This window comes from Callithrix jacchus, chromosome 20, assembly GCF_049354715.1.
Source record: "Callithrix jacchus isolate 240 chromosome 20, calJac240_pri, whole genome shotgun sequence".
Lineage (NCBI taxonomy): Eukaryota > Metazoa > Chordata > Mammalia > Primates > Cebidae > Callithrix > Callithrix jacchus.
In genome coordinates this window covers 36,159,977-36,185,218 of record NC_133521.1, presented here as the reverse complement: position 1 = coordinate 36,185,218, position 25,242 = coordinate 36,159,977, and the positions used below count along the sequence as shown (strand labels likewise).

At 44.7% G+C, this 25,242-nt stretch overlaps 1 protein-coding gene across 14 annotated transcripts in view; it reads right to left on the bottom strand.

Annotated features, from left to right (window-relative positions):
* WWOX (WW domain containing oxidoreductase) overlaps positions 1–25,242 on the bottom strand; it is a 1,143,691-nt gene that overhangs the window by 559,507 nt on the left and 558,942 nt on the right. For 8 of the 14 annotated variants that reach the window (XR_013530200.1, XR_013530201.1, XR_013530202.1 and 5 more), the window contains one exon: positions 1–25,242. This exon is cut by the window's left edge; it is cut by the window's right edge. The exons of the other annotated variants lie outside the window; for them this stretch is intronic. The gene's annotated coding sequence lies outside the window, so the exon portion shown is untranslated. 14 annotated transcript variants of the gene reach the window in all.

The following is a 25,242-nucleotide window of genomic DNA, read 5'->3' as shown; positions in this document are numbered from 1 at the left end:
TGACAAGAGTGAAACTCCATCAAAAGAAAAAAAAAAAAGGTAAGACATGGACCTACCTTGCATGTCTATAAATAGTAATGAATAAATTAATTAAATGACACCCATGTGATACCATATTATCTGTCATGGAGTATTATGAGGTTGAGCTACATATGCTGGTACCAAATAATCTCTAAGACACTATTAAATGGAAAGAGCAGGTAATGAACAAAATGTATCCAATAGTCTCAGTTGCATTTTTTTTTTTCTGAAACAGAGTCTTGCTCTGTTGCCCAGGCTGGAGTGTAGTAGCGCAATCTCGGCTCACTGCAACCTCTGCCTCTGGGGTTCAAGCGATTCTCCAGCCTCAGTCTCCTGAGTAGCTGGAATTACAGGCTCATGCCACCACGCCTGGCTAATTTTTATATTTTTACTAGGGATGGGGTTTCACAATGTTGGTCAGTCAGGTCTTGAACTCCTGAACTCATGATCCATATTAATGATGGCTTCTTTTGGAGAGTTTTGAGAATGAGGGAAATTTTACTGCATTACTGAAAGGTCTGAAACTTTTCTCCTGAGCTTCTTTTCCTTTGATGGATGATTTTCCCCAAGGGAGTAGCAGAAACAACACAAAGAAACAGTAAAACCTTCTGCAGGACCAGGAAGCCCCGGCTTGTTTTGTGAATTCTCTGAAAAAAAGACAGAAGGAGCTTTGACTGTTAGTCATTCTATGCCCACCCCAGCTCCTCTCCCACTGGAAACTGAAAAATGAAAGCTGTGTTAAGTGGTCTCTTCCACCTCTCAGGAAGAATAGCGTTGTCTCCAATTTCCTTCTGTTTCCCCAAGCCCACACCATACCTCCTCAAATAAACTGAACCATTTTCTGCCTGGGAAGGGGGACCTTCCGTGTGCGGAAGTGCATTTCAGTGATGGGCTCACAGTGGCCAGTCCACATCTACCACTTATTCTTTAAGGTAATAATAACCTCCCTCCTGCTGATGATAATATTTTACATAACCTGTAATTAAAAACAAAAAAAGCAGCGCAGCCCACAATAGTAAACAGATGGGGAAGGCCCTCTGAAATAGAGGACACTGAAAGCTTCCTAAAAAGAGCACACACTTGCAAAGAGAAGACAAACAACTCTGGTGTCACTATGGTGAATGATGTGTTTGCTTTGAGGTGAAATAATAGGAAATGAGGATCAATTAACAATGTACTGATGAGCCTACAATTACTGGGCTTTTTGTTGCATACACTAACAGCATGTTAAATTTCTGATGGTGAAAACCCTTGGGATGAGAAGGCTGCTGAGAGCCGAGCCTGAGGACCAGGGATTTGCTCTTCTGAAATAAACCTGTAAGAAGAGTCATGCTGTGTGTCTAAACACTAGTGACTTGTAAAAAAGAAAATGCTTTTCTCCATTTATCTTTGACATGACACTTTCTATCTCATAGGGGCAAATATATGAACACTGTCACTTTTCAAAGCCTTTTGGGCACTGACAAATGAGAAGGAAAAGGCTCCTTTAGAAAATTGAACAGGACTCTCCTGATCCACCCCGATGGAGGCAGAGATGAGAACAGTGTTTTGGAAAGCAAGCGCACTTCGGAAACATCTGATAATTGATCTGAATGATGTCTTGAAAGGTTTTTTTCTCTTTCTTATCTTGCATTTTTGATCAGAAGTTCTCAAACTTTAGGCGCCAGAATTCCCTGGAGGGCTGAAACTAGATTGCTGAGCCCGACTCTGAGATTCTGGCTCAGGAAGTCTGGGGTAGGGGCCTGAGACTGTGCATGTCTAACAAGTTCCCAGGTGACACTGATGTGGCTGATTAGGGACAAGCCTTTGAGAACCACAGGCACAATGGTTAGGAGCTCAGGCTGTGGAAGCAAAAACACTTGGATGAATTCCTGGTTCTGCTGCACGGTTATCTCTGAGAGTCAGGTAGTCATTGAATTTATCTGTGCCTCAGTTTCCTCATCTGTAAAATGAGGATAAGAGTAAAACCTGCTTGTACTGGGTTAAACAGCATTCCCCTCAAAATTTATGTCTACGCCAGCATGTGATCTTCTTTGGAAATGGATTTTTTTTTCAACTTTAAAAAAAGTATTATAGTTTAACTGGTGGGGTACATGTGCAGAACATGCAGGCTTGTTGCATAGGTATAATGTGCCATGGTGGCTTGCCGCATCCATCACCCTGTCATCTACATTAGGTATTTCACCTGATGCTCTCTCTCCCCTAGACCCCAACCCCCCCACCCCAACAGGCCCCACTGTGTGATGTTCCTCTCCCTGTGTCCATGTGTTCTCATTGTTCAACACCCACTTATGCATGAGAACATGCAATGTTTGGTTTTCTGTTCTTGTGTCAGTTTGCTGAGAATAATGGTTTCCAGTTTTATCTCTGTCCCAGCAAAGGACAGGAACTCATCCTTTTTTATGGCTGCACAGTATTCCATGGTGGATATGTGCCACATTTTATTTCTCCAGTCTATCATTGATGGGCATTTGGGCTGGTTCCAATGGAAATTAAATCTTAACAGATGCAATTTGTTAAGGTAAAATGGGTTTGTCCTGGATTACAATGAGCCCTAAAAATCAATGACTAGAGTCCTTACAGGAAAAGGGAGCAAAGACCCAGACTGAAGACGGCCATGTGAAGACAGAGGCAGAGAATGGGGTTCTGCTGCCACAAGCCAAGAAATGTCAAGGATTAATGGCAGCCACCAGACGCTGGGGGAGAGGCATGGAGCAGGCTTTCACTCAGAGCCCCAGGAGGAACCAACTCTGCCAATACTTTGATGTCAGGTGTCTGGCCTCCGAATCCGTGAGAGAATCAATCTCTGTTGTTTTAATTTGTCTGGTCTGCAGCACATTCTTAAGGCAGCCCTGAGAAACTTACAGTGCATTACAGAATTCTTGTGAGGATTAAATTAGTGACTACATGGAAAGTGTTTGGAGTCAGGCATGGCACGTAACGACCGTTACTTAAGTCGTAGTTTATATTGTTACTCTGGGTCTTATTAATACTCTCTTCTTTCATTTACTTTGCTATTAAAAATATTTTCTCATGGAAGAACCATAACTATTAGAGAAAAGGATTAAGCAGGGGTTCTCAGCCAGGGGTAATTTTGTCCCCCAGGGATATATAGCAATATCTGCAGAAGATGTTTTTGGTATTACAAGACTTAAGGAAGGAGAAGATGCTACTGGCCTCTAGTGGGTAGAGACCAGTGATGCTGCTCTATGGCCTGCAATGCACGGGAAATCCCCCGCAGTGAAGAATCTCCTGGTGTCAAATGTCAGTGTGGCCAAGGGTGAGAAACTTCTGGATAAAGTGAAAAATCAAAGTCACGTGGCCTCTGAGTCCATTTCCCAAGGTGCGAACAAAGGTAATTTTTTTTTTTTAGTTTCACTCTTGTTGCCCAGGCTGGAGTGGAACGGCGCAATCTCGGCTCACCACAACCTCCGCCTCCTAAATTCAAGCGATTCTCCTGCCTCAGTCTCCCGAGTAGCTGGGATTACAGACATGTTCCATCACACCTGGCTAATTTTGTATTTTTAGTAGATAAGGGGTTTCTCCATGTTGGTAAGGCTGGTCTCGAACTCCTGACCTCAGGTGATCCACCTGCCTTGGCCTCCCAAAGGGCTGGAATGACAGGTGTGAGCCACCGCACCCAGCCCTAAAGTAATTTTTCAAGTATTACGCTATATTTTCTAATGAGCTCTGCACACTACCTGAGCCCTCACACACACACACACACACACACACACACACAAACATATTAATAAAAAAGGACAACAACAATAAAAATCTAGAGTCAAGTTTGGCCAAAGAAATTCAGGATGGGCCTAAAATCTGCCATCAGATCCTGACTGTAAGAGATAAAGGTCCAGTGGTCTGGGGGCCTCTTGTTTCAGCCCTGACTGGGGTCACACCTTTAACTTAAAGGCAGAGGAGGGCCTAGACTCTGGGTCTGGTGACTCTTCTGTCTTCTCCGTTCAGTGACCCTAGCATGTATCATGGGCACAGGGAACCACCTGGACTCTGTTATCGACAAGCTTGTCCAATATTGTTCTTGACATGTTGAGGGGCCCTGGGCCCTGGTGTCAGAAAGCAAAGGCTCCTTTAGAGGCTGGGGAAAAACTGTGAGGAAGAAGGTAAGTATCCTCCCTCCTCCCCATTTTCTTCCTATCTGTGGGCTGAGGGCAGTCGGAAGGGTGAAAACCAGAGACAAATGACTCCACTGTCAGGTAACCATGGCCACAAGAACAAAAGGGATGACGGTGGAATGGTGACAATGGACAGACTCAAAGGCAGTAAAAATGACAAACCTCAGTGATCAGCAGGACACGTGGGGTGGCAGTGAGGGGGATGCAGGGGCCAGCCAAAGTGGCAGCCTGATATTTGAACTGTGCAATTGACTGAATGATGGCACCACTCAATTAGCGAGAAAGCCCCACAAGAGGGCTGCATTATTTTCAGAAATAATTGAGTACATGAAGCAAAATCCTCATCCACTATGTGCCCAAAGACCCTAACACTCCAGAGTCCGAGCATGGACCAGGCGCCATGATGGGCAGAACAGCTGTGAACCTGTAGCCTCCCCTAAATGTCTTCCTGTTTCCCATAAAACATCACATCTAGAACTCATCAGTCTTTTGTGTCAGAACAATCTGCCTAGGGATTGTAGCTCCTGGGTTTGGAAGGAACCCCTTGTAAGGAAAGCCAGGAAGATATCCCAGGATGTGCTCTGTGGGCCCTGATGTGGTTTGGATTTGTGTCCCTGCCAAAATTCCATGTCAAACTGCAATCCCCAATGTTAGAAAAAGGGCCTGGCACGAGGTGGCTGGATCATGGGGGTGACTTCCCCCTTGTTGTTCTCATGACAGTGAGTTCTCATGAGGTCGGGCTGTTTAAAAGTGTGTAGCACTTGCCCCTTCGCTCTCTTCCTCCTACTCCAGCCATGGAGGACATGCCTGCTTCTCTTGATCTTCTGCCATGATTGTAACTTTCCTGAGGCCTCCCTAGCTGTGTTTCCGGCACAGCCTGCAGAACTGTGAGCCAATTACACCTCTTTATAAATTAGCCGGTTGCAGGTAGTTCTTTACAGCAATGCGAGAATGGACTAACACAAGCACCAAGGGCGGACAGAGAAAGGACATGCATGTTAGAGTGGGTGACCCCAAAAAGGCCTGATCAGATAGATCTGATCTGCCACTGAAGGATGATGGGGAAACTGAGGCACAGAGAGGTAATCCTGCCTTACACACACACACACGTGTGCACTATGAGTAACGACAGAGTGTAACTTTCATCCTCAGGCTGACATAATAATTTTGATCCTTTCCCACCTCCCATACGGTACTGAGGCAAATCAGAAAGGAGGAAGAATAAACCACACCCGCATTTCCAAACAGACCTTCGGCATTCAACCTAGATCTGACTCAATGTTTTCTTCTTCTCTCCTGGCGAAATCAAGGCTTTCCCCAGAGCTGTGCGTTTTGGCTTTCAAGATGCACAAAGATAACCACACTCGAACACAGAGCTGGGACCCTGAGAAAGGGAACACACGCAGTCCAAAGGGTCTGTGAAAATCAAGCCCACATCACCTAAATATAGACTAACTTCTAAATAAAGCTTCAAATCACAGATTTGTTTACTTTCATTTGGTGATAATTGTTCACAGCAGAACATATCAGAAAATTCTATAACGGGAACCACAGCCAGGAAATAGTAAATAATTAATCACCTTCCCTCCCAGCCTCTTGCATCTCTGTTGATATAAATGACCGTATAATTCCAAACCCAATTATCACTACTTAGCCGTTCCATTTTGTAGTTAAAACCCCACAAAATTAAAGTGCATCAATTGTTAATGGTAATAGACCAAACAAGGGATTAAAGATTATTTTAATGTTTATTTCCTGTCAAGAGATCTTTTGGCAGGAAACACAGCAGACAAAAGGCTGCACACTCAGACGACATTCATATATTTAAATCTTCTAACTTCTAAAAACATTATGGATATAATTACTTGTTTAATTTACTTGTTCCCTCAAGATACAAGCTGAGGAGGATTAAGCCAACGTTATTACATCAGGTTCTCAGAAAGGACAGGCACTGCTCAGTAGCATTTTGTAAGCTGTTTCCTCTAAGTGATCAAATCAAATTAGTGCCCACGCCCTACCACCCTGAGAAGCCGGATGAGGCAGAGACTGAGAGCGGAGTGTGAAGGGAGAGAGACCTCAGTTTCATTCTCAGGCTGCAGCCTGGGGCACCTGTGCCCACAGCGAGTCTCTGAAGCTAGTTCGAGTAAAATCTCCTCAGCTGTAAAATAAGGTTGATAAGGACCACGATGCAGGCCAGGTTAGAAGGTGGCGGAAGACTTGGGGAAAGCCAGAGAGTTGTACCAAAGCAAGTACCGACAGAAAATGTACATCCAGACATTCTGATGTGGTGGTGCTTATTCTAAATGTGGTCATACAGATGATCTAACAACGCTTTATCTTTCTAAATTATCGAGATAATCACGCATGCACATATACATATGCACCCCACCCCCAAAAATATGCATATATAACAGCTATATTTAGAGGACCTTAGGACCCAATTGAAGACTCACTGGTCTGTTTCCAAAAATCAAGACAACAATATGTTCCATCACAACGTCAAATCAAATAATTAGGATGTGAGTTAAGAAAGGTTAAAAAAATTCACAGGCCCAAAAATATTTTTAGATTTTGTATTAGATATGTAATTTTATACACACACACACACACACACACACACACACAGAGGGGGTATAAATAGGTAGGTACATAAAAAAACAACTGATCATCTAAAAAACTATTTATATCATGGAGAAATCAGAATCTAAAAAGAACATGGGCCTCTTCTTCAAAGAGCTCAGTTGATTGTTTTGCCACTTTTTCTTTTCTGCCACTTTCATTAGAACATAAAAACTATGAGGACAGAGGTAACATCTGTTCATTACTATACTGCTAACATTTAAAATAGAGCGTAGCACATAGTAGGCAGTTTGTTGATAAATACTGCTGGTGTGAAGGAACACGATGATGAGGAGGAGGAAGAGAATGACTACATGATTACTTTATATTTTTACAAAGGGATTTATATCTTGTATCAGTGTGCTAACTTCATTTACCAATAAAGAGTATGAAAATCAGGGTTTTCAGGGTTGTGACCTCTGTCCAAATCACGCACTCAGGTAAAGAGCTGAAGCCAATTCAAACTCACACTTTCCGATTCTAAGTCCTGCGCTCATCCTGAGTCCCACCCTGGCCTTTGAGTTTCTCTCTACCTGAAAGTAAGAGAAGGCATTTTGCTTTAAGTAGCAATGTGATAACTTCAGAAGTTTCTGCAATAGTTTGGGTTCCCAACGCTGGACATGACCTTGAGCAAATCTCAATTTCTCTGAATCTCTGCTTTGCCTTCTGTGAGAATATTTGCAGTGTGAAATGTAAAGATGTTTGCCAGGATCTCCTGTGTGATTACAGATGTGTCCTGCTGCATGTAGCAGACACGTGCTTCAAACTCAATTCAAAGTATTAGGATGGTGCTACAAGTTACCGTGGTTTCGTCTTCACTTTGAGTGGCAAAAACTGCAATCACTTTTGCACTGACCTAATAGCTTACTTTATGACCAATGGAAGTTCAGAGGTAGGAAACCCATAGGACAGTTGAATCGGCGGCTCTAAAATGCCACAATGAACCCAGGTTCTTTCCACTTGCTCCTCTGTCCTACACAGAGTCATTTTCAACTGAGGTGGTCAGAACCCAACATGGCCACTGCTAGTCCCGTGGACACCTATGTCCACAGGAAGTGGAAAGTCTCTCTTCCTTGTGTATCTCTTTTAGGAGTAGGAAACCTTCCCCACAAGCACCCTCTATACTCATTGGTCAGGATTGGGTCATGTGCCTATTTCTAAACCAATCACTGGCAAGGAGCATATGTTAGTATTATGGGCTTAGATTAGTTATTGGAGGCAAAAGGATCTTGGGGAGTCATCCATTGTCACTGCTCTGATTACGTTTACAAAAAGTGTAAGGCAAAAATAAATAGTAAAATAAGCCTAAGATCTTATTTTTAAAAATAGTGCCCAAACTATAAGTAGCCTAGCTATCCAACAATAGGGAATGGTTACATAAAATACAATTCATTTACATAGTATAACCTTAGGAAATTATTGAAATATTTTTCAAGCAATGTTTAATGACACGAGAAATCCTTGTTATTTTAAAAAGTATGTGTGTGTGTGTGTGTGTGTGTGCATATGCCTATATATTATAAGCCCAATTTGTTTAAAAAAATACTATCACTCAGAAGAAAGAAAAGAACATACAACAAAATATTAAGAGTGATCATCTCATGCTAGTGGAACAGAACATTTTCATTTCCTTCTGTCCAGGTTTAGTTCAGGTTCTTGTTTTCTTCTCCTTCTACTGCCATGCAGATTATTTATTACCATAATCAAATAACAAAAGTTCATTTTCAAAGTAACAAATGATGTGTGAACTCCAGAACTGCGATGGACAGCAGGAAGTCAAATCAGGCTGTGTGTCTGGGTCCAATCCAATCATTTACTTAGGTCATTATTTAAGGAAGATTTAGAAATACACAGTCTAATAAAAATACATATACATATAAAAGAAATATAGGTTTGTCTATCAACTCTATTTTTATCACAGAAGAATCAGAATCTCAAAAGAAGAAATATGGCATCTTTTCCACAGCCCCCAATTCTTGGAGATGATAAACCCTAAGTCCTGCATGATTGAGGAGTCTTGGCTGGGTGCTGAGGATGGCAGCAGCTGTCCAGGTAACACGGGGAGGCCCTGAACAGGTTGAGTCATACATGAGCACAACAGAGGTGAGTAAACTGCTGAGGGGTCTGGATGATTTATTATTACTTTCTTTACAACCTTTTATAGAGTCCACAAGTGTATTTGATATTCATGAGACATGGCTTCCAAACTTTTTTTTTTTTGGAGAGGAAGTCTCACTCTGTTGCCAGGATGGAGTGCAGTGGTGCGATCTCGGCTCCCTGCAACCTCTGACTCTCGGTTCAAGTGATTCTCCTGCCTCAGCCTCCTGAGTAGCTGAGGCCAGAGGTGCACACCACCATGTCCGGCTAATTTTTGTATTTTTAGTGGAGACAGGGTTTCACCATGTTGGCCAGGATGGTCTCCATCTCGTGATCTGCCAGCCTCAGCCTCCGAAAGTGCTTGGATTACAGGTGTGAGCCACTGTGCCCGGCCCCAAACATCTTTTAAGTTTCCAGAAGCCCTGGTCTCAAGCTACCTTCTGGACACTTGGCTTATCATGAGGCCTCATAGGTACTTCCTTTAAAAAAAAGTCCCAGGAAGGCCAAGAATACATTCACCTTATACCTGATCTAGGTGGAAAACAATCACCATAAGAATGTAATTGGTAACGGCAACCATCCCTGTGCCGGTTATCCCATCTTACTTACACTCTCTCTCACTCCGTATGGGAATAACTAACAGTACTCCCCATTCTACAGATGAAAAAACTAAGACTTAGAAAGAGTAAGTCACGACTCTAACCAGTCAGTTTGTTAGAAGCCAAATTCCCACCCAACAGTGTCTCCTAGCAAAACATAAGCTCTTTGATAACGAAGAGGCTCCTCATCAGAGATTTTGGCTGCTGCCCCTGCGCTCCTCAGTTATGTACTGATGCTTATAACCTGCACTGGTTAGAGAAGGGGAGGCCAGGGTCATGGGCTGGGGACTGGGTCTCTGAAAGCAATAGCACTGAGGTTCTAGGTGAAAAGCATGAACAACTAAGCATGGAACAGGTAAAGGCAAGAGTTTAGCTCTAGACCTCAGGTGAACATCAAGGAGAGACTCTGGCATTAGGCCAGCCTATCTTTGATGCCATTTTAACAATCTGCTCACACTTCCAGGGACCTGCATGGCTTCCCACCTCCAGGGGACTTGTTCTCCTGCCAGAGTAAAACACTGAATAGCTGCTTGTATTCAACCTGACATCCACAGATATTTAAGAGTCTAATTCAATCGTTATATCTTTTCTGCAGACACAAAGGAACCACAGCCTTCCGGCACCTCGGGGCTCTCCTCTCTCTCTCTCTCTCTCTCTCTCTTTCTCTCTGTCTCTTTCTCATTTGCCTTTCTTATTTAAGCATGCCAGGGATGCACACACACACATGAAATTGAACAGATTAAGTCAAGATGCTGTATAGTAGTGCTACACTGGTGCTTCAAATACAAGAAAACTTTGTGGGCTTCTGATCCCCACAGAGGGAAGCCAGGTATCTGGCCCTTGGATTGGGGTTCTAACCTCCTCATGACTACAACAGTTGAACAGATGGGCAATGGTTTCAGCAGTCAAGGAGCTATGAATCCAACAGGAGAAAAGCCAAATTTTTGTCAGCCCTAAGCTTACCAGTCCCTCTGTTAAGGAGAATCACATAACTATAAGGTTTCAGGATATAAGCCCAACAGCGAAGCCACCTTTTCCCAATTCCATTTCCAATGGAGGATGTGCCAACTACGTGATAATATAAACCTGAAATATTCTTTCTACATCAGTGTGGCTTGCTGGCAAAAATCCACAGTGGAACCTTTGTAGGCCAGCTGAGATTTGTGGGACAGAGGAGACGTGGCATGGAAACCCATTCCATAACCTTTCACCATGCGTAAAATTTACTGTGAATGGAATTCCTAGAAGTCCATGTTGGCCTCTGATTTAAAACTATTAAATCTGGTTTCCTGAGAACACCTCCATTATAATAAATACATCACTTGACAACATATGCTAATTACACCATCTCAAAGACCAGAATGAACAACCCATACATGAAAAATGCATTTGCACGCAGGTGTCCTGGATTCCTATGACTCGGGCTTTAGATTTGGGTTGAGTCACCGGGCAAATCTCAAGCATGGCATGAGCAGGCTGATGTCATGGGGGGCAAAGCTGGGAAGCAGGGCACAAGGACACCAATGTCACTCAAGTGACAAATCGAATCTGTGTTCATTTGGAATGGGGCAGTGTCTCCAGCTTATGGAATTTACGAGGAAAACTATCCGTATTTTTACAGATAGGACTAGGCCCTTCTGAAAGGAGAAAAGCAGATACACGTACTTCACCTTCAAAGTGTGTCCTGAAGAAATCGGAGAAACATTAATGGTCACTGCATGTAGTAAACTACGAACAAAAAGGAAAATGAGGTCCTTTTGATGCAAATTAGCCAAACACTCTTTATTTTCCTTAATCTGAGTTCATCTGTCTTACTTTTCTTCCTCTTCTTCCCTTCCTCCTCAGGTATTTTAGCCAGTCCTACTACCTTCTAGCTGCTATGACCATTACACAGATAAAGTAAAATAGACTTCCAATCTACAAACACTCTAATTAAAAGAAAAAAATATACACTGAAACCTGCCCTCCATAGAATGACAGATAAGAGAGGTGAATCAAGATGGTGGCCAATGCTTTCGATTCAACCACAGACACAAGTTTAGATCCTGCTTCCACTACTGCGGCTCACCGTCTTTGGAGGACAAGGTCATTTAATTCCTCTGTATGACCATGAACCAGACCTGCAAGTATGTATGTGTGAGGTTTTCCTAAGGGGAAAACGCGGTAAGTAAACCCAAGTTGCACACTGTAGACTCAACATATAAAGTAATAACGTAACAACAGTACAATTTTAACAGAGGTCAAAAGTGGGCAGAGTCATCAGTAAAGGAAAGGAGGGAAAGTAAGCAAAACCTAAGATGTGGGAAAGGCCAAGGTCATGGTATGTGTTAATAAACAGGGGAAGGACCTGGCACAGTAGCTCATGCCTATAATCCCAGCACTTTGGGAGACTTAGGCAGGAGGATTTCTTGAAGCCAGGAGTTCAAGACCAGCTTGGGCAGCAGAGTAAGACCCCTGCTTTGAAAAAAAAAAGCTGGTTGTGGTGGTAACCACCTGTAGTCCCAGCTACTCAGGAGATGGAAGTGGGAGATCACTTGAACCCAGGACTTACAGGCTGCAGTAAGCTACAGTCATGCCACCACACTCCAACATGGGCATGAGCGAAACCCTGTCTCTAAGAAACTTAAAAACAGGCCAGGTGCATTGGCGCATGCCTGTAATCCCAGCACGTTGGGAGTCCAAGGCGATGGGATCATTTGAGGTCCAGAGTTCGAGACCAGCCTGGCCAACATGGTGAAATCTCGTCTCTAATAAAATACAAAAAAAAAAAAAAATTAGCTAGGCATGGTGGGGGGCTGCCTGTAATCTTAGTTACTTGGGAGGCTGAGGCAGGAGAATCATTGAAACCTGGGAGGTGGGGTTTGCCGTGAGCCAGGATTGCACCACTGCACTCCAGCCTGGGCGACAGAGACAGACTCCCTCTCAAAAAAATAAACAAATAATTAAATAATTAAATTGATTCAAGGATGTCTCCAACTAGACTCCAGATTGTGGCAATGGGGAGATTCACATCCTCAAGACTTTTCCATCATCAGGGAAGGAAGTTCCTACATCACAAAGAGAAAGCTGGGCCCAAAGAGAAGGAAAAGACTCTTGTTGACATCTTCTGTATATCTGGGACTAGCAGAGTCTGAGCCAGTTACGGACCTAAAGTTGTCACTTTCACAAGGCACCCCGCACTCCAACCTGCCCCACTTCAGCCAGCTGGGTGAAGCTTCTCACTCACAACCAGCAGATCCTGACACAGCAGAGTTTGTTTCAGCTGAGGGGAGATAAAAGGAAGGAGATTCTAGGCATGGTCTCTGCCTTTAGAGAGCTTATGTTCTAGCTCTAGCAGTTGGCAAAACTGAATGAAGTGAAAAATAAAATTTAAAACAGAGGCCAGGCATGGTGTCCTGTAATCCTGGCACGTTGGGAAGCTTAGGAGGGCAGATCACCTGAGGCCAGGAGTCTGAGACTAGCTTGGCCAACGTGGCGAAACCTTATCTCTACTAAAAATACAAAAATTAGCCAGGTGTGGTGGTGGTACACACCTGTAATCCCAGCTACTCCAGAGGTTCAGGAAGGAGAATAGGATTTTGAATCCAGGAGGCAGAGGTTGCAGTGAACCAAGATCACATCACTGCATTCCAGTCTGGGTGACAGAGTGAGACTCTGTCTCAAAAAAAAAAAAAAAAAATTAAAATATATAAATTCTGATGAGTGTTAGGAGGCTAAGGAAAGAAGGGGCTAAGATAAAGGATGGAGGGACCTTACTTTCTTTAGTTAGGACAGGATAAAAGGCCAAGTGTAGTGGCTCACACCTGTAATCCCAGCACTTTGGAAGGCGAGAGGATTGACGGAGCCCAGGAGTCCGAGGTCAGCTTGGCAACCTAGTGAGACATCATCTCTACCAAAACACCAAAATTAAAACCAAAACACATCCCGGCTCTACTCTGAAACCTGCAGGTGTGTTATTTGGCATGGCAAAGCGGACTTCGCAGTGGGAAGCAAGTTCCTGAGACGAGGAGAGTATGCTGAGTGAGACGAATGCAGTCACCAAGGACCTAAAGGTCACAAATAAATCTAAAGAGATGGCAAAGGGAGAGAGAAGGGGCAGAGCCAGAGAGAGAACTGAAGACGCTGTGCTCCTAGTTTTCAGGATGGAAGATGTGGCCATCCGCCAAGGAACACAGGTGGCCTCTAGAAACTGAAAAGACCCTGGTATCTCCCCTCCCCTCTCGTGCTTCCTTTCTCCCAATATGTCCTCTGAACATGCTGGCTCCCCTTCAATTTTCGCCATGAGTCGAAGCTGCCTGAAGCTCTTATCAGAAAGACATTGGCACCATGTTTCTTGTACAGCCTGCAGAAACACGAGCCAAACAAACTTCTTTGTAAATGACCCAGCTCAGGCGTTCCTTTATAGCCACACAAAAGGACTAAAACAGACCTATTTTGGACTTCTGACCTCCAGAATGGTATGAGAAGACATTTAGGGTACGTAAGCCACCAAAGTGTGGTCATCTGTTATAGCAGTGATAAGAAACTAACACAGATGGCCAGGATGGGCCTCCTTGAGGAGGGAACGTTCATACCAACAGCTCAGGAATGAGGAGGTGGTAGATATACGAAGCGCAGGAGAAGACCATGGAGGAGAGAAACCTGCACGGGAAAAAAGCCCTTAGGTAGTAAACAGCTTAATACAATCTGATAACAGCAGGCAGGCCTTCGTAACTAGATTATATATTGCTTAGCCTTGGAGTTTACAGAAGAATTTAAAGAACTTTAAATATTCAGTGCAACCCAACTTTTGAAGAAAACAAAGGATTATTTAATGATTTCCCTCATCTTAAACTCATTGAGGAGTAGAACCAAAACTCACCATGTATACATAGCTAGCACCAAGAATTCCACAGAAGTACCATTTTCCTTAGTAATTTCTATCTATATTCCTAACACTCATTCCAGATTTTTCTACGTGTCCTGTTCTGCTATATACTCTCCTGTTGTATCTACTAGTATATTCTTAAGCCTAACTAATAATAGTGATGAAATAAATATTTGGTGGATAAAGGTGCCCAGTTTGGCCGGGCGCAGTGGGTCACGCCTGTAATCCTGGCACTTTGGGAGGCCAAGGAGGGTGGGTCACTTGAGTTCAGGAGTGTGAAACCAGCCTGGCCAACATGGTGAACCCCCATCTCTACTAAAAACACACAAAAAATTAGCCAGGCGTGGTGGTGGGTGCCCGTAATCCCAGCTACTTGGGAGGCTGAGGCAGGAAAATCGTTTGAACCTGGGAGGCGGAGGCTACAGTGAGCCAAGATCACCCCACTGCACTCCAACCTGGAAGAGTCAGGTTTTTTTGAAACTCTGTCTGAAAAACAACAAAAAAATAGTGCCCAGGTTTTTGGTCTGAAAATTCACTCCCTGATGCTACACATCCCCCATGACCTGCTCTCCTAAGTCACCCCAGAAACAATTAAAATGTTTTGTTTGCATAGAGGACAGAGATGACATGTGGGGTGGGTATCTGTCCACTGGCAGTACCTGTCTGATCAGACGCTTAGGGTGGGGAGGGGAGAGGGAGGAATAATGTTTGTTTTTTTTTAATAAAGTATTATCAAGATATCAAGGGAGCTGGAGGTTACTAATTATGGCAACTGTCTCATGCTGGGAAGAAAATATTTTTTTGGAGGGGGGTGCTGTCCTCCATCCCATTTCAGCTGCTGAGCAAGCAAAGGGTGAGGTGAATAAACTCTACCACACAAGAAGTCTAGGGCTTCCTTTTAAATCAGTTCCTAGAAGGCAAGGAACCAGTATATCATAGTGAGACAATCATTTATAATGGGGCCATTATTAGGAGCCAAGATATAAAAATCATACATGAAACAGCCTTATAAGCAGATTCACTGCGTGGCTGATTAACCTCCCTCTCCAACTGGAGGCTGGACGGCTCTGGGGAGTGGTAATGAGATGTGGAAGTCACTTGCCTTGAGGTCACAGGTTTAAAGCTGGACATGTTAGAAGGGGCCTGATTGCTACTCATGGGTGACTCGGCAGCACACCTTATGAGCTTGGAAACTCAGAGATGGGGGTTCGAGTCCTGGAACTGCCCCTGAACTAGCCACGGGAAATTTGCAATAGTCACAGATCCTCCTGAAGCCTCAGTTTCATTACTTACAAAACCCTGTCAAGGTTGATTCTGCTGTCGTTTGTATTAGCTCAATATGAGTATACTTGGCACATGGTAAATATTTGATAAATGATAATTATTTGTGTTTTCTAGGCATCTGTGTCTTCTTTTGACTTATGAGGCATTAAGAGGGCAAGAGGTGTCACAAACATTACAAATTCCAGAGCTGTCGGATCCTCTTGGGTCTGGATAGCAGCACAGAGCTTTTCTGCCTTTTCAGGTAAACAATGGAGAGGATCTTATCTTGGCTTATCTAGTTGGGGTTAACAGCAGCAGGGATAACAGAAGCACTAACATTTACTTTATGCCAGGCACAGTTTAAGTATTTCATCTCCGTTAACTGATTTAATCCTTACAGAATCACCGGGAAGCAGGTCCCATTACTATGATAAGCCATCATCCCAGGGTTCTACCCCTAGTACGATGAGTGCCATAGTTTGACAGGATTCCAGAATGTGGTTGACAATTAAAGTATTTCCCAATCCTAAAGGGCTGGACAGAGTTAGAAAACATGTTTTTCCTGCATCTGGTACGCGTGTGCCTCGCCCAGGATTCCACACTGAGGTATCCTGATGTGGACCCGCACAGCCTCAGCAGAAGCAGAAGAAATGCCACAGTGGTCCAGATAGAAACTGCCAGGGACACCTGTGTTCATTCTGCCAGCCCTAAATAGGGAGAAGGAAGGGAAACACGAAAGATAGCCTTCATCCCTGTCTCCCCTGGCAGCAGCCCATGGCAAGAACATGGGGACCTAGCTTGCCTGGAAATCTCATCCATCAGTGGCTCCTGGTGGTGGGAAAATCACAGAAGCAAATGAAGTGAGGACTGCAGGTCTGGCCAGCCTTGAATTTGAGCTGGTGCACATATATGAAGCTCAGTAAAGCTGAAGGATTCCATCAAGGCTGCAACAAAAGCAGGGAGCCCAAAGAGGAGGGAGCAAGGAGAGAGACTTTGAGCAAAAAAGCAAAGTCAGCATAAAGGAACCATGAATCTAGAGACAGAAGCACTGGGTTCAAATCCCAACTTTGACTCGTAGTCTGATCCTTCATCTCCCACCTTCCTCCCTATATTCCCTACCCATTTCCTTAACCTTGAAATAAGTCAACACCTTCTTGACAGCATGAGATTTTATAGACTAGATATTCACAAACTACCTCTCAATTGGGAATTCCAATTCAAGTATATATTTAAGTGCCATATATTTAATTTTTTTGTTAAATGGAGAGAAATCGTCAATTATTTGGGGGACGGTGTCCTACCCAGGCACGTCAAACTCAATTTGGTAGAGTATTTCACTGTTAATTCTCCAATAAATTGGTTGTTGTTTTTCTGTTTTATTCCCCCTTTTACGCTTTCCAAGGACTTACGGCTCTTGATGAAAAGGGAGGAATAATCCTTTTTTCCCTGTCTGCGATCAAGATCTATTTGGTAACCCACTCCTCTAAAACCGCCTGTGCAGAGAAATAATTTCGGCTCCCTGTTAATTTGAGTATTGAACTGAAATTCTGCAGCTGCTTTCTGCCAAGCTTGAAAGCAGAAATTAATTTCAATGACCCAGGCGAGTGGAGGGGAGCTCTGTCAGGTAATTAGTCTTCGTCTTTTGCTACTCAGGGTCTATCACCGTGTTAATCCATACATAAACCTAGGCATTCCCAGAGTCGCTCGCAATCTGCAGGGCCGTTTAACTACCTCTTGCTTGGGTTGACCAGGAGCTGGGCAACTGGAGGGAAACAGATGAAGGCTCCCTTTCCCGTTTCCCTTCCTTCTACCTTTTTAGGGCTGGCAGAATGAATGTGGCTGATTTACATGTTCTTTTCCCCATTTGATTGAGTCTGCAGTTGATTAAATAGAGCTTGGGGTGGGAGAGGGGATTGGGTGAGGAGGGGTTCCCCCCCCCTCCTGCTGCTTTCTGACTTGCCAGTTTATTAATGAAAGAGCCACGGATATTGATAGCTCTGACACTACAAGTGCAGCAATTAAAGGGTATGTCCTTCCAGGCTTCTAATTAAAAAGGAGCCTTTTTCTCTCCACCGATGGGTCCCATTGTCATATTTGCATTCGATTGTGGCTCCGGTTTGGGGGTTTCTCTGTCTTTTTTTTTTAGAAAAAAAAAAAAATCTCCTGGGGGAAACTTAGACCTGAAAAAAATAAACACAGCGTGAAAGGCTTTGTTCTCGATGGAGGTCATTCTGAAATCCAAGGAAGAGAATTTTTTTGGAGGCGGCACCTGTTCACAACCACAGGCTGCCTCTCGCCCAAAGCCCCTTCTCTTCAGCTTCAGCTGTTGTGTTAGAGTAACCCTCAGCTAAGACAAATTTCACAGCTGGTTCCTTTCGCTTCCCTTCCCTTTTCCATCCTTTCTTTCTTTTTTTTTTTGGAGATGGAGTCTTGTTCTGTCACTCAGGCTGGAATGGATTGCTGCGATCTTTGCTCACTGCACCCTCTGCCTCCTGGGTTCAAGCAATTCTCCTGCCTCAGCCTCCTGAGTAGTTGGGACTACAGGCAGCATGCCGCCATACCTGGCTAATTTTTTGTATTTTAGCAGAGACTGGGATACAATGTGTTGCCCAAGCTGGTCTTGAATTCCTGAGCTCAGGCAGTCTCCCCGCCTTGGCCTCCCAAAGTGCTAGGATTACTGACGTGAGTCAGAGCACCTGGTCCCGCTTTTCTTTCCTTCTTCCTCTCCCCAACTTTTAAGTTCCAGGGTAGAATGTGCAGGATGTGCAGGTTTGCTGCACAGGTAGACATGTGCCATGGTAGTCTGCTGCACCGATCAAGCCACCACTTAGGTATCAAGCATTAGTGGTTCTTTCTGCTGCAAACTCCTGCTTCATTGCACTACGGGAATCACGTCACACAAATGGTAGGAGCCGGTGAGGTGCAGCATGTAGAGAATAAGGCTGTACCTTGCCCCTGTGTCCTTCTTGCCAATTCTGAACACCAGGATTCTATCCCAGAGCAACCAACATGAATGGCACTCCAAACATTCAAAGAAAGTCAGAGATCTGAATTTCGAAGTAAAATATTCCTTCAACAGTATCCATTCATTATGCTGAAAATCACCAGTCACAAAAAAGCACACACGTATGACCCAAGGAGTAGACACTGGCAACGTCAGAGACTCTATTGGCTTCCCTACAGTCCTGAAGATCCATTTCTTCTCAATACTGAAGGCTTTGTGTCTCTACTTTGAACCCCTCATCTCAATGAAAATGAGTCTGCCCGGCGGTGCTGTGTCACTTTCCCATCTGGGTGGTCAGAGGCTGTGAAACTGACCCAGCACTATGTGGGATTTAAGAAGGAAACCAACTGTGACACCCAAACACCTGCCTCCTACTCCTTCCACAGGTGACATTAGATCACCACTCTGTCTTCCCAGAAGTCCTCATCCTCACACAGATGCCAATCTGGGCCTAGTGTGATAGCTCACGCCTGTCATCCCAGCCCTTTGGGAGAATGAGGTAAGTGGATCCACCTGAGCTCAGGAGCTCGAGATCACCCTGGCCAACATGGTGAAATGCTATCTATACTAAAAATACAAAAAACTAGCTGGGTGTGGTGATGGGCACCTGTAATCTCAGCTACTTGGGAGGCTGAGGCAGGAGAATCACTTGAACCAAGGAGACAGAGGGTGCAGTGAGCCAAGATCGAACCATTGCACCCCACCCTGGGAAACAAGAGTGAAACTCCATCTGGGAAAAACAAAAACCAATCTGTGCCCCTGGAGTGTGAGGGGGCCTCTCTCCCCAACCCGCCCACCACCAGGTTCTCCAGAGGCAACTCTGGGCTTTCTCTCAGTTCATTCATGAACACGCTGCAGGATGTCCAACACTTTTTCCATCTGTGCACTTCCCTTTGCTCATCTGCAAAGTGAGAGAAGCATTCTGAGCCCATCAGTCTGTTGTGAGGTTCCCACGAAGCAGTGTATGGCAAAGTTGGAGCCCACATACCTGTCTCTGAGTAAGGACTGACCCAGCTTGAGTTACTCCCCTGCATGTGTCATCGATGCTTGGGCACAGGCATTAGTAACTTTTACATCTTGGGAGTTGAGTCTTCCAAACTGAATAGACTCTTGGGTTCAAGTTCCTCCCCCTGCCCAAAAAGAACAAAAATGTCCAAGCATTGGACAGCGGGCTGGTCTTTCGGCCCCAGCTTTTCTACCTCTGGAGGGTTTCAGTTTCTCCTCCACAGGACTGGTAACATTATAAAGGAACGCAGCCCTGCTACCCAGTGAACCTTTAGGAAATTAAGCCCCACCTACCAGCTCCCCAGAGAAAATTTCCCTTGTTTTAGACTCATATCTCTCAGGTTTTCTTCAAAGTTCTTTGTCCAAGCATAGGACTAAAGCTTGGAAATAGAAGGAAAAAAAAAATTCCTGAATCTTCACAGGAGCCACAACTGTGAAATCTCCTCATTATTTCTGATTTTACTGTGAATTCCTAGAACTGCCACATCTCCGCCCAGCCTGGGGTGGGACGCGCAGGGACAGAGAGAGCGCCTTGACAAAGAGAAAAACTCTACTGCTCTATTTGATTGGAATCTGAAGTGCTCTATCTCTCCTCTGACCGTCCCGCTATTCCCTCCAGCCTGCTGCTGGGGCACCACGGAAAAGTCAGAAGCATTAGTCTGGTGTCAAGTGGCACTGCTATCCACATTCTATGAGAGTCAATTGCAATTAACAGGGTCATTCAGAAAAGGCAGGTATAGGCCAGACAAAAGGAGCACAGACAGATCTTATCAGAGCCCAAGGCCAGCAGGCTGGGTCTGGGCCTTTCAGATGCTGCTTGCAGAGGAAACGAACAACATAAATGGTGATGGAAGGTGGAAGGGGGAGAAATGACAAACTAGCAGGAGGGGCAAAGGACAGGGGATGAAAAGAGCTGAATGGAAAGGTTGAAAGAAGAAACACCGACTACTGAGACTACCTTTTGGGTTCAGATCCTGACTCCGCCTCTGGCCACTTAGGAAAATTAGAATAGTCATTCAACCACTCCAAGCCTTGGTTGGCTTGTCTGCAAAATGGGAATAGAAATTGTGTGTTCCTGTTTTGTTTTTTATCTTTTTTTTGAGACGGAGTCCTGTTCTGTCTCCCATACTGGAGTGCAGTGGTGGGATCTTGGCTCGCTGCAATCTCCAACTCCTGGGTTCAAGCATTTCTCTTGCCTCAGCCTCCCAAGTAACTGGGATTACAGGCACCCACCACCACACCTGACTAATTCTTTATACATCTTTTTAAGTATAGCTGGGTTTTCACGATGTCTGCCAGGCCGATCTCGAACTCCTGACAATCGTGATCCACCGGCCTCGCCCTCCCAAAGTTATCACGTCTGGCCTTCTTCCTGTTTTTAAAACTGTGATGTAAACTAATTGTCATGGGAAACAGTGGTGAAGTTAGTGCCTGGCACTGGGCAGTTTTTAGAATAACTAAGAGAAGAGCTTAGCTTAGAGTAGGGAAAAGAGGTACAGGGAATGCTGAGAGAAGTGGATTATTTAAGCAAGCTTCCCAGGGAAGAACTAAAACACTGCACAGCCAGGTGAGCAAGCTGAAAGTGATTCTGGGTCTACCTGGTGGAAAAAGGTATAGAGACCCCTCCCTGCCACTCAGAGGAAGTAAGGACCCTACAAGGAAGCAAAGTCCCGCATGCTCACAGATGCTGATACCAGCTACAGAGGTCCCTTCTATGTTCCTAAAGGCTGCAAGATGGAGACACACACAACACAGCAGGTCCTGGGCCGGGACGATGCTGCCCAGGACCCAGGTCCCTACACATTGCTCCATTTTGACACTGTGAGCTGCCGCCAAAGGTGCTGAAATTTCCTTTCACGCAGAAGGGCTTGAGCACCCACTATGTACTTAGCTCTGAGCCCTTTATCAAGAGACATACAGCAAAACAATGTCTCCAGCCCTTCCTCCTTCTACCTTTCATGATCTGGGAATGATCAGGGAGTAAGGAAATGGGATGTAGTAGAAAGTTCCAAAGAAATCGAATTTCCAAAGTCAGGTGGATCGCTGATGAGTACTATAACTGTGGACCAGTGGCTGAGTACCTTTAATAGCCTCATCTGTAATGTGGGGGCAGGAACGTTTCTTCTTTTTTGCTGTTGTTGCCGAAGCTGGAATGCAGTGGCATGGTCTCAGCTCACTGCAACCTCTGCCTCCTGGGTTCAAGAGATTCTCCTGCTTCAGTGTCCCAAGTAGCTGGGATTACAAGCACCCACCATCAAACCCAGCTAATTTTTGTATTTTTAGTACAGATGGGGAGGGGTGGGAGAGTGGGTTCCACCATGTTGGCCAGGCTGGTCTCGAACTGCTAGCCTCAGGTGATTTGCCCGCTTCAGCCTCCCAAAGTGCTGAGATTACGGGCAGGAACATTTCCCATCTCACATAGAGTTATTGTGAGGGTTAGAAAACGCAGATGATATGATGGGCATTTCACGCGTGCCATTTATTTTTCATTAGTCCACATTCCTTGGTGTGGTGCAGATGAGCAGGGACTGGACAGCCTGAACCCTCAGACCTGTCTCAAATGCACACCTGCCTCTGCTGGGTACTGGGCAGACAAGGGGAACGCATCCAAACCACACCAGTCTCTACCGCCAGACAAGGAGTCTTAACCAATGCACAGGCCCTCTGATGGGTCCTTAACAACTGGTCTCTAAATGATCCGGCTCAGGGCTGCACCATGAAGAAGGTGTCTGAAGGAACAACCAATTAACAGGCGGTTGAATGCCTCTTGATTCCCTCCAGAAACAAACACACGACTGCAGAACAGGTGGGAAACGCCTCTCCATTCTCACTTGCTGAGCTAAGTCGCCTGTTTTTGTAAGTGAGCACTTACCTTTCAGGCCCTCTTACAATTCCAGAAACTTGAGGCTAAAAAAACCATTAATTATAAATTTTAAAAGTTCCCACGGAGTGAGAGAAAAGAGGGTCATTAGCAGTAAGCAAAAGCACTGAGAATGGCGGGTGGGGAGAGCCGCCACTCTATTTTCTACGAGGAAAAAAAGATAATCCACAGCAGAACCTCATTAAGTCAGTATCAGTTTATTCAAAAGAGCTTATCATTCGCAGCAACTATTCCCCAAACAACTGGATGCCTCTACTGTAATCTTAACACTGAAAGTCTGATGATTAAATATATTAATATATCAGAGAGACCAGACTCGATTCAAAGGTAGGGGACTTGGTTTATTCTTTGACTGTGATGTCTCTGAGGTGTCTAGTATAGCAATTGACACATAGTAGGTTTGCAATAACCCTTAGCTCCCTCCCCTTGCATTTTGCATTATCAGAGCTTCGACCTGGTCTATAACGTGTCTAGTCCATATCAATAATAACCTGGTTTCCATTATAATATACTACCTTTTATTAAACTGGAGCCAGAAACTCTTAATAGCAAGAGCCTGTCCAAGGCATTTTAATCACTACTAGAGTGCAGATGTCTCTCCTAGGAAAACACGGGCAATGTTCCGCGGCAAGGAGAGGGATCGTCCATCTACCTTTGCGTTGGCAGGATGAGTTACGAATTGTATTATCCATGCAATTAGGCCAAGGCTTCCTCTGTACTTCCACAGTGACCTCTCTTGGCTCTGTATTATACGAGGCACTTTTCTCTATGTCCTGGTTTCCAAAGCATCTTTATCCCCTACAGTGGCTACCACGGATGTCTGCATGGAAAGGCCAACTTCTGAGATGTGGGCATGCCTTCCACTAGCTGTTTTTCCGACATGGACATCCAGCCCAAGGGCAAACTGATGTTCGGTGCTTTTCATGAGGACGCCAATGACACTGATGTGGATGTAGATGACGTTGACAGCGCTAAGTACTAAGCACTTACTGTGTTAGTGCCTGCGTGAGTGCTGTTCAAGCACTTTTAGCATCTGACCTTCTCAACAACCCTTGAAGAAAGAAACTACTGACATTTTCATTTCGTAGATGAAGAAACTGAGGCTTAGAGAGGAAGAGCCACTTGACTGAGGTCCCCAGAAAGTAAGTGGTTCAGCCAGGATACGAACCCAGGTGCATGATGTGTAATTCTGCAGGTTTCACACTTCTCCTTCCCTTCTTGTCCAGTCAAGGACAACACATGAGAGCTCCTGTAGTTCCTCCCAGGGGCGCAGTCGCCCAGGTCCCCCAGTCAGGATCTAAGGCGGTGGCCGAGATCCAGGTCCACCTGCCATCCTTCCTCAGGCTTTTTGGGCAATAGATTAAAGGGACAACCAGGCATCTGTCCAGCAGGCGAAATACTTAAGGTTTAAATTGAAAGGGTCTCATGCATCTAATTCTAATAGCCCAGAGCCAGACCCCGGCAAATCCTGAGTCAGGCAGCGTTTGACTGCAGATGTTGAGTAGAAAGAGATACAGTTTTGGCATTAGGCACTTTTAGATTTGAAATCTGACTTCCTGGTGGGCAAGGTTTCCTATCTGCAAGGGGTGGGTGGAGGGATATGTACTGCGAGGAGGCTGTTGGGGTTGGATGAAGAATCTCTTTTTTTTTTTCTGAAGGAAAGAAAAAAAAGGAGTGAAGGAGAGGAAGAAAAAGAGGGAGAGAGAATGGGAATGTAGCTTTATTCTAAAAATGGGTATTAATAATGGTCGATCAATATTTTGTGTATTTAAGGTGGAGAATGTATATTTTGCATATTTAAAATGGAGAGCTCTATATGAGGAATCTGTAAATGAGGAATCTCAAGTGAAGGCATGGGCTGAGGCTGGGATGAATTTATTTACAGGCTCCTTCCTGCTCTGGGCCCTTTTTCCTCCTCCTTGTTCACAAAGTCAGCACTTTTCTAAGCCCACCTACACACACACACACACACACACACACACACTCACACACACACACACACACACTCACACTCACACACACACTCACACTCACACACACACACACTCTCTCTCTCTCTCTCTCTCTCTCTCTCTTTTTCTTTCTCTCTCTCTCTCCAGATGAAGTTTATGGGCAGGATCCATTGGTTTTAAGTCCCTAGAACTTTAAACACCCCCACTTGCTTTCGCAATCAAACAGCATTTTTGGTGCAAAAATCAGGGAATAAGTGAAAGAGATATTAAAGAATGACTTTAAAATAAAAGCAGATGCATATCATTTCCACACCTGGGCGTTTCAGCATCCATTTGTAATGAGATGCCTGTCACGCACTAAACTAACTGCCCGCTCTTAGCTGACCACTATTTACGGCATCCCTTTCTCCTGGACATTTGCATTTTAAACTTTTCAAAGACAGAAAGAAGTGAATCTCTAATGGTAAAAATTCTTAGGCCAACTGTACATAAAGGTCTCTGGTACAGAGGCATACATCTGCATCTCCAACCTGCACCTTCTCTGGGTTTAAGAGTGCTCCCTGGTGTGTTGAAAAACAGGGTCCAACCCCACAGCTGACTGTCGGTTGGCCCAAGGGTTGCCTCTTTGGGTTCTCTAGAGGGTCAGACTGATAAAAGGACACTCTGTTCTTTGGTCAACAGGGCTGGGATTGTTCTCAGCAATGAGAAACCTAAAAAACAACAACAAACAAAAAACCTCAGATGGTTCCTGCCCTGCTCACGTAGGTGACCTACATGTGGGTTGGAAGGAAAACCGGT